Source organism: Megalops cyprinoides, chromosome 21 (assembly GCF_013368585.1).
Source record: "Megalops cyprinoides isolate fMegCyp1 chromosome 21, fMegCyp1.pri, whole genome shotgun sequence".
Taxonomy (NCBI): Eukaryota; Metazoa; Chordata; class Actinopteri; order Elopiformes; family Megalopidae; genus Megalops; species Megalops cyprinoides.
Genome location: NC_050603.1, coordinates 9,656,931 through 9,668,040, shown reverse-complemented (window position 1 = coordinate 9,668,040; position 11,110 = coordinate 9,656,931).

Below are 11,110 nucleotides of genomic sequence, written 5' to 3'. Positions count from 1 at the left end.
CTCTTTCAAGTTACTTCTTTACAACCACTTCAGGGCTCTACCCACACTGTAAATGTTTATTTGTCTGCATTTTTTGTTTGTTCATTCCACCAACCAATTCCTGTGCAGTGGTTTCTTCGTGTACTATTTCAGGGGTCATTGTCCTTTATCCGAGGTACCCACAATTCCCCGGAGGTCACGTGACAGTGTGTGTGTGGTGCCCAAGGGACAGGAGAGGGAGGGGAAGCTCACGCTGAGTGTGAGAGCACATGGGAATCCGAGAGGATAGCTAGGACATCCTAAGCGGGGGGGAAGGTGAGGTTGCTGCATTACATCACAGCTAATTGTCTGTTGGGTAATCGCAACCTGTTGCCTTATGGCCTGTGACTTAATACGGGAGTCCCTGCCCTGGCCTCTTAATCCCATGGCCTCCCACTAGACATGCTGGCTATGGGCCACTGTGGCCTTTGGTTTTCTGGCACAAGTGAGATCAGTCAGTGTGTGCTCCCCTTTAACACAGTGTTTAGCCCTTATGCTGTGCTCAACTCTAAAGAATGTTCACATTGGCAAGAGAAAATTTATTTCCCAGCTACCAGAGAAAATGGTTCCCCTCTCTTCAGAATGTTGCTTGTAGTAGCAATGTTTGAATGTGTAAAATCCATAATACACACAATATAGTGTACTTTCAATATTACATTATCTGTTTGCAGATTACAGAAGCTAATTGGGTGAGAAGGCAACAGCAGTAGTAAGATTCAAACCTGCAGCCTTATGGTCATCCTTACACTTGAGAAACACGTGTTTTCACGGAATGAGATTATGCAGCATGACTCCTAGTCTTGGAGGAGAAATTACCAGGCCAGCTCCAAGCCTGAACTGTTGAACACATTTTCCACTTCTCAATCTTACATGACTGCAGACCGTAATCCCGAATGTTTTTTCTGGGGTAATCAGCTGTGATTGTGTCAATGCTCCCCCCCATCCCTCCCATCCCCACCCTCCACCCCATTCCCCATCTGCACGCAAACGTTTTGGGTAGTTGTGGCTGTGTTTATGAGCATGGAAAGTTCTCCCCCTAATTACAGGGACAATTGGGGAAAAGCTGATTTTGGGAAAACGTGGGCTGGCCCGCAACTGAAACGGATCTGGCAACCCTCTTACTGCTCTGCAGGGGAAAAAAAAGCCTGACATTTTTGTTGACCCATATTATGACTGTATAAACCTCCCTGGTTTATTGGACAGTGGTTAGCCTTCTCTTTTTGGTGGTTTGGATGCAGTTCAGGCTTCATACTTAAGGCACAGCAAACATATGGGTTAGAACTGTAAGTTACTGAAGCTTTGATGCTGGAGGGCTTCTTTCTTCACAACCCATCACAGCCCATCACAGTCAATTCACAAAAGCTGACAGAGTAGCAGGTAGGGAACTAAACATCAGGAGGTTGCAAGTTTGAATCCTGAGTGGACGCATGGGTGTTGTGCCCTTTAGCAAATTCCAGTAACCTTAGCTGGTCCAATAATTATCTAGCTGTATAAATGAATAACATATTTAATGTTAGTCATCTAAGATGATCTTATCAAGAGTGTCTAGAAAAGCAAACTAATGCATTACAATGGGAAAAATAGATTTGGGTTCACTACAAGTGGTAGGTTTCACATTTTATTAAGAAAGGTGTGCAAGAGAAGCTGTAAAAACAGCAGTAGGTAAAAGATGCTGGCAAACTGCATTTCTGAAGGGGGTTCATTCCAAGGGGTTCAAAGACTCATTTAAAGCCATTAATGAGACCTGCAAGCTTTGTACTCAGCAGTTATAAAAGTGTAGGTAGCAAACCGAATGTAATTGGATGGTAAATCTTTGACTCTACCTCCTTAACCCGACCCACTCACTGTAAAGCACTGTGACAGAGTCTTGAAATATATGAAAGGTGCTGCATAAATAACGATCATTCATTCATGTCAGGTCTTGTCATGTTGGACTGTGATGAAACAGCCACTGTGAAAGAGAACCTCAAAACCTCAGAACAGAAAGGAATGAAAGAGCCAAAGGAATGCTTTTATGAAAAAAGAAAGATTTCTGTTCTGTTCATGGTGTTGGAATTTAAATTAATTGGAAAAAGTGGTTGGTTGGAAGCACCTAAAATAGACTATGTAAATTATTTATGGATGTATGTTTTTGTACGTTTAACTGGACATTTTCTTTGCATATTCAAAATCAAAATTATAGAGCAGAGGTCTTAATACAATTCAAAGTAACTAGCTACAAACTAATATTAATAGCTACTGTATGTGATTACTGTATTTGTTAGATTTGTTTTGATGATGCTGTTAAGAACTTGCTGAATTCACAGAGAATGCATATTCAGATTGATATCCAAACATCAATAAAATGACACAATTCTCATACTCTTATTCAGTCCCTAACTGGAAAGTGAATCCATACTTTTTCATCTATTGTACAATTGTACAACTGCTATATAACTAAATCTATCTTGTGCAGAAGCATCAGGTCACCTCTACATATGGAAAAATCGTACTGGCAGTTACAGCTTGCTGGTGTTTTTAAAGCTCTTCTTCATCTTTTAATTGAAATTTGTCCTGAATCAGAGGAACTGTCATCACATTCACATTTATTTATTCAGCAGATGTTTTTTGTACAAAGCAACTTACAAGGCCATTAAGGAAAGTAACATCAAGTGCTGATAACAAGGGCGTAACCATAGGCAACAAAACATTAGCAAAGTAACACAACTGAGGTTCAGCACTGAGCTAATGCCCAGTTCACATGTCTGGGGTATGTTGCCAAGGATTTTAACTTGAATATCTGACAACATTAAGATACAAGCAGAGTGGGAAAACCCCGGCTTCAGAAAAGTCCTACCATGTATTTGTTCTAGCCATTCACGAAACAAGGTGATTTCACTAATTAGCTCCTCTACCTGGCTGAAGATTTGTGCTAATTAAATTCAGCTGATGTAGTGCATGGGCGGAACAAATACGTGGCAGGACTTTTACTTTCTGAAGCCGGGGTTTTCCACCTCTGGATACAAGATCCATGCAATCTCACTTTCATAGAAAATGCAACCTTTCGTTTTGCTGTCTGAAGCCTTGCTCTTCCTGGAAACGGCTCTGGTCACCAGGAGCTGTTTACCCGTGCTGCTAGGATACAGATAGCCTTGGGAAAGATGGCTGAGAGCATCACTTCTGCACCGAGCAACAGGATCCTTTTGAAGGGAGTGAAGAACGGGGGAACAAACAGCTTTAAAAGGCCAAAGCGAGGCCCATGTGTTGAGAGTTCCTCACCGCTAATGAGATGTGTGTGTGTGTGTGTGTGTGTGTGTGTGTGTGTGTGTGTGTGTGTGTGTGTGTGTGTGCATGTGTGTGTGTGTCCTTTTATGTTTGCTCTTTCTCCTTGCTTCTCACTAATCCTTTTTCTACCTCTCTCTCCTACCCTTTCGGCCTTGGTCACTCACTAACCTCTCTCTTTCTGCCACACACTCTCCCTCTCTCCTCTCTCACTTTTTCTTGCAGTGAGCAGGTTTGTGACATCAAGGGAGATTTTTTTTAAAATCCGGCCCATCTTTTGACCTCTGCCTTCGACAGGAGCTCCCACTTTAAAGGGAGTGGATTTTACTGGAGCCATGTCCATGTTCCCAAAGAGAGAGAAGGGGGGAGGGAGATGGGCAGTTGGTGATTTTACGGGAACTGTATCTTGGATGCAGAAAGTCTATTAATCACTAACTGGCAAGCCAGGGGTCCAGGCTGGAAAGGGTATGGGGTAGCCTAAAGGACCCTTTTAGAGATCAGAACCCCATGCAGGTGAGGGGCAGTTATAGGCCACTTTCAAGCCCTAGCAGGAAGCATAGTGAGTGAAGGGAATCATACAATGTGACTGCCATCATGCTTTCTCCTTATCTTTGTAGAACAAACATCTTTGTGGGACAGCAGTGTGGCACAGTGGTAAGATGTAGGGCTCATGACTGAAAGATTGCTGGTTTAATTCCCCACTCGGGCACTGCTGTTGTTCTCTTTGATAAGGCACTTTACCCAGAATTGCCCCAGTACATATCCAGCTGTATAAATGGATAGCATTTAAAAACTATAACCTATGTAAGTCACTTTGGATAAGAGCACCTGCTAATTGACAAAAAAATGAAATGAACAGAAAGGAACATTTAAGCAGCCAGTACTGTAGTTTTGTTTTTTGGTGCTTATGCATCATCACAAGATTTGCAGTCACTAAACCTAATGAAATATTGTGGAACAGTCAGATCAATTTAATGCTTGTTGTTGATCAGATAGAATTGTGCTCAGACTGAATATCCCCATGAGTCAGATCGCAGAAGAATACAACAATACCAAGGCTTCACACTGGAGGCTAATAGAAAATTAATAGAATTATAATGGAATAGAATGAATAGAATGGAACATATTTTAGTTCCCCTGTGAGGAGTCTGGCTGCCACCCTGCACATTAAGAGGGTTTATGATGATCAAGACCAGGGAGTATATAAAAATAAACGCCAGTTAACTATAAAAAAAAATATGCAAACAGATTGTGTTAAAAAAAGGCTTCAAACATTTCCTCCTACTCTATTTGGCCTGTAGCCTTCTCACACCATGCACGCATCCCAGTCCAGCCAACATTTCAGAGTAATACTGATTTGTAGTCGATGGTTTGCATTACATGGTCTCATTTAAATCACGTTGGAAAAAACAGACATCCATCCAAACAAGACCACATCTCCTGTTCACATAACAGTATTTATCCTGACAGATTATCATTTTTACATTTGATTAGTGTACCCTTCTAGCCCACCAACCCCCCCTACACCCCACTTCTGCTTAGGAGAGCCAAGACAACAGTGCTGTTTCTCTCTGCTCTCACCAGTATTAGAATGTTTTTCTTTTTAGGTTTGGCAGCTACAAAATTAACCCACTCCATGTTTATATATCTGTGACATCACCGTGCCTTCATTCACTTTCAGCGCAGAAAGATAACAAGGTTTTTTGGCATTACCAGGTGTTTTTTCTCTGCAATTAATCAGTGCTAGAGAAAGGCTGCAGTCACCTTCAAAGAGCAGAGTGTGCATATGGGTCTGCAGGAAGGGCAGCTGCTCTGGGTTGGGAAATGCTGGTGCTCAGAGAGAGAACAGTACAGCTGTCTGAAATATCCCGTCTGCTGCTTCCACATGATGGCTCTGAAGCATGCGGTGGGTTTGCGTTTCTGACGTGCTGGCAGTTTATTTTGACATAGGAAATATGACACGCTAACAGCACCCTGGTATGTCTGCGTGCTCTCACGCTCTCAGTCAATCCCACTTGCTCCAAAACTGTCTGTCTGTCCATCAGTGTCTCTCGGTATTTTCCAGTCTTTTCCAGTCTCTCTCCTGGTCTCTCCCCCAGTCTCTCTCCTGGTCTCTCCCCCAGTCCCTCTCCTGGTCTCTCCCCCAGTCTCTCTCCTGGTCTCTCCCCCAGTCTCTCTCCTGGTCTCTCCCCTAGTCCCTCTCCCAGTTTCTTTCTTAGTCCCTCCAAGTCTCTCCCAGCCCTGCACCATCTACCACTCATACTTATTTTGGTCATGACTTGAAAGTTTATCCTTGACTACTCACCTGACACAGACAGGGTGCATCTGCAGGCCAGGCCCCGAGGATGTCGAACAGAACCGCAGGATAGTCTGTAGAGAGAACAGAGGTGGCCACCCTCGGTCCATGAGAGCAGAACGCACTTATTCAGCCCTAATGCAGACCTGCAGTTCATGGCAGCTCTTTTGGTCCCCACATGTGTACGGCACCAGCACACATCCTGGGCAGACAAAATAGTTGGAGGCACATTCACTGATGGTGGTTAACGTACAATGTGTTATCCTCGACAACACATGAGATAAATGCGTGTCTTTCTTGCAGATCAGCAACCCAGTAAAGCAGCGCCTGAACCAGCTGCCAGGGCAGAAAGCCGCATCTGTGCTGCCTCCGTCATGCCCTCCGAGGGGCTCTGATGAGATGAAAGAGACCCCGGACAGATGCTGTGTCCTTAATTTGTACTTAAGGGAAAAGCTCCCCAGTGACTGCAGCGGGAAGCAGGGGCTGTTTGAAGCAGCCAGTGGCCAGGAGGTGTTTCATATTAGGATTAGTACCCCAGCACCGCCCCATCCCCCTCGACCCCCCGCCACGCTGAGATTACCTTGAAGTGATTTTTGCTTTCACATGTTCAAACCTGGACCGCTTTACAAGGTGCTGGCAGGGCAGGGGGTGTGCTGCAAAGAGTGGCACTCATGCAGCCCGGAGACATTTCTTCACACGACAACAAATTGCTTCCTCCATCCTGACATTAGCCCCTCAGGCCATGGACCAGATGGTGATAGGTTTCTGTCCTATGTAGGCCATCACAGTAATGACGTATTAGAGCCCTCAAAGCAATTCACCTGAATAAATGCGTCGCATGACAGGGAAGAGCAATGTTTGCCCTGAGGATATTAGCTAAACAAATCAGACACATTACACACAATATGACTGCTGGTCAGCTTACTCTACATATTCAGATGTGCTCCCCGAATAAATCTTAAAACAATCAGTTGTTCAGCTGTAAATTAATTAATGCAGATATGGCTCTACTGGGCTGAGGACACATGGAGGCTGTTTCCTCCATTCCTGAGATACAGGGCTGAACAGTCTGTTCTGGCCGTCCTTGTTGTGTCACATGGCTTGTGGGTGGAGAACGACAGCACGCCTCGCAGTTAGCTTATTACTGTAATTCAGCCCCCAATTAACCAGCTTTTAATGGGTTGCCATCCTGATTTCTTTTGTAGTTTTTTTTTTTACAGGTCACCTGCTTTTCTCATCCTGCCTTTTGTCCCCTGCTGTGATTGGCTGAAGGCAGGCATTGCCAAAGCCTGTTTTAATTAGTTTTATAGAGGAAAAGAAAGAACAGCAATACAGTCTCTTTACACGTGCTGAGGGTGGAAATGGAATGAGACGAGCTGGCCAAGAGGAGGTCAGGGCAGCCTGTGGTGGGGGAGGGGGCGGAGGTGCTGATTCTGGGATGATTGACTTTGGGGCACAGACGTGACCCTCACTCACTCACTCACTCACTTAATCATTCACTCACTCACTCACTCACTCATTGACTTACTCACATTTTATTTTGCGCACACACACACATTGCACATCCATGTGCATCACAAACTGATGCACATCCATGTGTATCAGTTTCTTGGTGAAAGACAGGGAGAAAGAGCAATAGTGGCCCTGTGTGGGTGGTGGGCACTCTGCCATGTGAATTTCCTAATAGCGCCAGGGTTCAGGGTAACTAATCCCATTAAGAAGACATCAACATGGTCAACTATATCTGCCAACCGTGGGCAGGAGAAGAGAGAGCAGGAGAGCAGGGCGGCCTCTCTTTTGCCACCACTCTCAATAGAGGGCAAACACCACAGTCCAGCACAACAGCACAGCACATGGTGTCTGAAGCGATAGCCCATTGATTAGCATTGCTTGAGAGACACAATGCTGTTTGTGAAATGAGAAAATGAATTCAGATGAACACGCTGTTTTATGACCACTTACCATGATTCCTGCGCTTTCTGCTACGTGTTTGGGGTGGTGCATCCTACTGATGGCATGGTGTTTATCCTTAAAAGCAAAACCTTGCGTGTCCCTCATTACTGTAAGACTAACAGTGGCTTTGGTCTATCAGTGCTGTACATCTTATGTGTGTTTTTGAGATTATTTTGTTCGATAGTGGGTGAACCCCAGGAAAAGTGCCCAGTTGCACATACAAAGTAGGCCTAGGACATAAAGTCAGTGCAAATAGTTGCCCTGCGTTTTATATTCTCATGACACGACCCTAATTGCCCTTTCGCAAGAACTAAACCATCGAACGCCAACCTTTACGAATGCATGCGCATGGTATGTTCACAGTTCATAAACCGTTAAAAAACATGGGTTATAAAGAGTCAGTTAATAGTTCATTACGGGCACTTACTGTAAAGCAGCAACCGTTCTAATGATGCCGAAAGCTGCAGGGCTGGTAGTCTGTCAGAGTTATCAAAGCAGAAAGACCCAATTAAACTGCGGGCCAGAGACAGCTGAGGGTAGGCAGCAGCCTGCGATTTGCCATCTGAGGAGAGCCATAACAGGCTTTTCTCAAATAATAAAAGTGCGGAGGGGGAAAAAAAAAAAAATGGCACTTGCAGAGTTTTCCACTGGAATAAACATACAGGGACAGCGGACGTCGTCCAGCTTAAACACGCTGATGAATTGCTGGGAATGGCTGCTCATGCCTCACCCTGGGGAACCATGTTATTATAAGAGAACAATAAACACAGCAGAACGAAACCATACAGGCCAAAGAGGAGGGAAAAAAAAAAATCTCTGGCTGTGTTCGCTCTGATAAAACAATAAAGCGTGACACGGATATTCCCAAAGATGCCGGTTTAAAATGCCCTGAAGGGAAAGGGGTACTTAGAAAATTGCTTCCGTGACATTTAGCAGCCCGTAGTTTCTGTGTCAGTAAGGACACAAGCACATCGCGCTTGCCGCTAGGAAAATGCTTTGTGGGCATGGCTTATCGTCTTCAGAGAGCAGACTCACCCTGTTCCTTTCTGACCCAGCTCTTGGCATGAACAGGAATATTGTGTGTCAGGCAGAGATCACTATGGGAGCTCACAAAATCAAATCGCATTTTATTTCCTGTAACGTTACCACCATCTTTTCTATGAAAACAGCACAAAACAATACATAAACACTAACCTGAGAGCAGAATAGTAACCAAACTACAAAAGGTGTATGCGTGTGTGAGTGTGTCACCAGGAAATTCCTGCATTCAGGGCTAGCCTTTCTTGTCTTCCTGACTAACCTCTGGCTAGTTATAACAGCCAACTAAGGAGGAAAAGGAGGAAAAGTCTGACCCTACGTATGTGTGACAGTAAGGGAACAAACCAAAACATGGAACTGGCCCATGAGAGTCACATTACCCAGACCCCACAAACACTGGGAATGGGATTGATGGGAGGACTCACTCAAATGAATAGACATTCCCCATAACCCCCCTCCAAACTAGCCTCTAAAGAGTCATTTCCTGCACATGAAATAACCGCACTTTCAACAAGCACCCAGCAGTCACAACCGTCAATCAAGTTTCGAATTCCAGCTGCCGTGAGGATAAAAAAATAAGATTACCAAACTGGGAAAAAAAGGGATGAAATGAGAACTGAATCATAGCATTAAAAAAAAAAACAGAAGCACACATAATGAGAGGTACCTGATGAAGGCCAAACGGTGGAGTTTTGATCATTAAAAGAAATTCGTTTTTTGGAGCCACAGAGTGTGCGACTAAGTTATTACAGCTTTCAGTCTGTGGTTGTGTCAGTTTGCATCTTACGGGTGTGTTTCCTTGTATCTTGATACCTTGGCATTATAGCATGCTGGCGGATTGGTGGATTTCAGAAAGTGGGAAACATTTTTATAATCTGATTAGATCCAACATAAAGAGCGTCACAGACCACCCAGTATTCTAGATGCCCAGGGCTGTTGGAAACAAAGTTGTGCCGCAACAACTTTTACTGGTTCTGAATCACTGCCTGCTATATGCCTGTAGGTCATCAATACCTCTGTAGGTTACTTTGAAGCTTTCATGCAAGGTGTGTCTTTGATGCCTGTGAAAGGTTGCTTTCATAGCTGTGCTGAAATGCAGTCTCTGTGGCCGATGGGGAGGGCTGAGAGTTGATCTTACGAGTAAAAAAAGAAAATCTATTGAAAATTTACAATCTTTACAATCGATTTTGGTCAATAGCCACACTGTAAATACAAACACACCTGTGCAGATGTGTCAAAGTTAAAAGGTAAAGGATAAAGGTTGCAAAAAGAAAAGCACAGTTTCTCTGATAAGGGCTGCTTAATGAAAGGTTTGCTTAACGATGGGAAACTTTCACCCCCACACAGATGAACAGATCACCATCCTTTTATAAAAAACAACAATAAAAAAACAGGGAAAGTCCTTGTGAGGACAGGCTGCCTCTAGCCAGAGAGATTTTTAACCAAAAGGCGGGAGGATTTTCTGACACATTTGCACTGTGCCTTCCGCAGCAAATCTGACTTGTACCTTACATGACATCACTGTCATTTTGCAGATGCTCTTAGCCAGAGTGACTTACATAGGTTACAGTTTTACCCATTTATACAGCTGAATAGCAGCTATAAGTCAACCCGCAGCAGTAAACAACTCAACAAGTGACGGGGGTTAATGGCAAATTCACCTTGTTAGCAGCACTGAGTCATCTTCTATACTGTATGGACCAGAACTATACAGCCCCTTTGGAATAAAACGAAAGCCCAGCTGAACGAAGTCTACATGAACTCTGGCTCCTGTGGAAAAAAAAATCCTGAAGCCAGCTGATGTGTCAGCGTCAGCTCCTCTTCTCTCTCCTTGGCTTCATTCTGGGAGGACTTGAGGATAGATCTCCCCAGGTGCCATATTAAAGACAGACTTCCCATCCTCATTTCATTCCTGCAGAGACATTCTTGGTGCATGCATAGGGCTGACTTACAGTGAAGTGTGTGTTTGTGTGTGTGGGTGTGTATGTGTGTGGTAATAGCATGTGCACGCCCTGTCCAATAATTCTTTAATTGGACAACAAAAAATAAACATTGTAAATAATCTCTCGCTTGTACTCTTTATCCCCTCCTCTGAGTGCCTTGAGGTCGTAAATAACTTTAATGACCCTGCTTGCTCTCACCAAAATGAGGGAGGGAAGAGACATTGCCAAATAAAAGGAAGTGACTCTGTCTGATCAATAAACCCAGACAATGGTTATTTACTTCATGGTTGTGATGGGCTTCCTGTTCTGGAAGAACGGCAGCGGTTGTTGCAAAACCTTTAATAGGCCTTGGGCTTTCTTTCCTCTCTCTTTCTCCCTCTTTCTCTCACATTGTTGGACCTCTCCCATCACCTCTGTTGTCTTCACCTCAGGAACCCTGGTGTGAACACGTTAACTTCTGGCTCTAAAGAAGACAGGGCTGGACCTTCACACAAAACCTGGCTGAGTGAACCAAGGCCCACAAAGCCCTTTCACTCTCCATCCAACAGGGAGCAGTGAGTGAGGAAGAAGCTCCTGAGAGACAGCTCTGACAGTCAGACTG